The following is a 2102-nucleotide window of genomic DNA, read 5'->3' on the forward strand; positions in this document are numbered from 1 at the left end:
GAGTGACACAAACAAGAGAATCACCGAATAGTGCCCAGTAATATACAAAGGAAATTAACTATAAGTGAGAGAGAGCGAGAGAGAGAAAGAGAAGTGACCAGTCCCTCAGCCCAATAAAACAGAGGAAATGAAGGAAGTGAAATGAGAGAGAGAGAGAGAGAGAGAGAGAGAGAGAGAGAGAGAGAGAGAGAGAGAGAGAGAGAGAGAGCTGAGAGGCTGACCAGACCAGTGCCCTAATAAACCAGAGGAAACGATGTTGACCGGCGAACCAGACGGTTTCTGGTACACACTGTGTGCTTAAATGAAGTGTGACATTTATATTTATAGGTTCACACAAACACATTGTGTCTCCAGCAGCACATAAACATGTTGCTGCTTGAAACCTGACCAATGTCATCCTGAGGCCAGTGGGAGTTGGAGGGTTTGACGTACTGTATTATTCAATGTTTGGGAGCATTACACTACATGTAGTTGAACTGCATTTTGCTGTCGCTTGCTGGTAGTTGAACTACATGCATATGTGTGGCACTGGCGCGTCGAGTAGTTTAACTACTTGTTTGGGTCATTTTATTTGACCATATCTGTGTTCTTGTACGAGAACACAGTAATCTATCTATCTATCTATCTATCTATCTATCTATCTATCTATCTATCTATCTATCTATCTATCTATCTATCTATCTATCTATCTATCTATCTGATAACATGTCTGTCTGTCCGTCTGTCCGTCTATCTTTCTCTCCCATGAGTTAACTGGAGTTTCTTTCATTCTTGCCAGAGATTTCAAATCGAGCCTCCCCCCACAGCTCTTCTTCTTGTAAACAAACATTCATCAGCCAGACACATGTTTGTATCTTCTGCATATAGTTTTACTGCATTGCACTGAAGTGATCCACAGTTGTAAGCACAGGGACAGCATTTAATTAACCAACCTGGAAGGAGAGAGAGAGACGGAGTTTAGGAGTAATTTCTCATTCTCTTCAGTGGTTCTCAACCTTTTCTGGGACCACTTTAAAATCATGATAAACAAGTGTTTGCAGCCCACACATCTGCCATTATGTTTTCAGAGCATGTTTATTTTAATGATCAATTAATCAGAACCAAAAAAGATTACAATGACATATATATTTTTTTATATTATTTTAAAAATAAATAATTTATTTTTTTGTTATTATTATCACAAATTATGACACCTTAGTGTTTGGAGTGTTGAGTGGTCAGATGGGTGGTCCGAGTGAATTTTCAGAGCATGTTTATTTTAATGGTCAATCAATTGAATATAGTCTGGCTTGGATCAATGGAACCAAAGTAGTATACTTTTAAAGGGATTCTAGGCAAGTTCAGAGATCAAAAAAAGAAAAAAACTGTTGTCAAACACATTTCAGAAAGAGGACTGTGTTTCAATGCAGGAAAACACCCCAGCATCATTATATAGTGGCTGTTAGAGGGGGGAAAAATGCAAAATATTAATAATTAATTTAGGCTTAATGTTGCCTAGAATCCCTTTAAGTTCTTATTTATCGCAATCACTATGACACTATGCTTTAAATATTAACGTCACAGATTTTAAATCGCGGTCAATCAAACACTGAACGAGGGTGTTGATACCATCTCATCACTGTCATTGCTCTCCATGAGGGCTGCTGTTCCTCTGCATGCGTGGAGGCCTCCTGCTGTGCAGGCACCATGCAATCCCACATGGAAGTCATTCCGCAGCGCCACTGTTTGTATGTGGAACAGATGGATGGTCAGAGAGACGGCAACACAAGCCGTGATTCATGATGTATACAGCAACATACAATACATGGAGATAGCGTACAGCTGGCGGCATGCTCCGAATGGCGTGCCGTGTTTTTTTATTTTTTTTAAATTTGCTGACAGTGGTGGAAAGTGACCAAGTACATGTACAATTTTGAGGTGTTAGTACTTTACTTGAGTATTTCCGATTTCCAATACTTCTACTTCTACTCCACTACATCTCAGAGGCAAATATTGTACTTTAACGCCACTGCAATTATTTGAAAACATTAGTTACTTGTTACTTTGTAGATTTTTATTATTATTACAAAACCTACATTGACCAATTCAGCTCTATATACATT

This window comes from Gymnoscopelus microlampas (assembly GCF_963454915.1).
Source record: "Gymnoscopelus microlampas genome assembly, chromosome: 15".
Taxonomy (NCBI): Eukaryota; Metazoa; Chordata; class Actinopteri; order Myctophiformes; family Myctophidae; genus Gymnoscopelus; species Gymnoscopelus microlampas.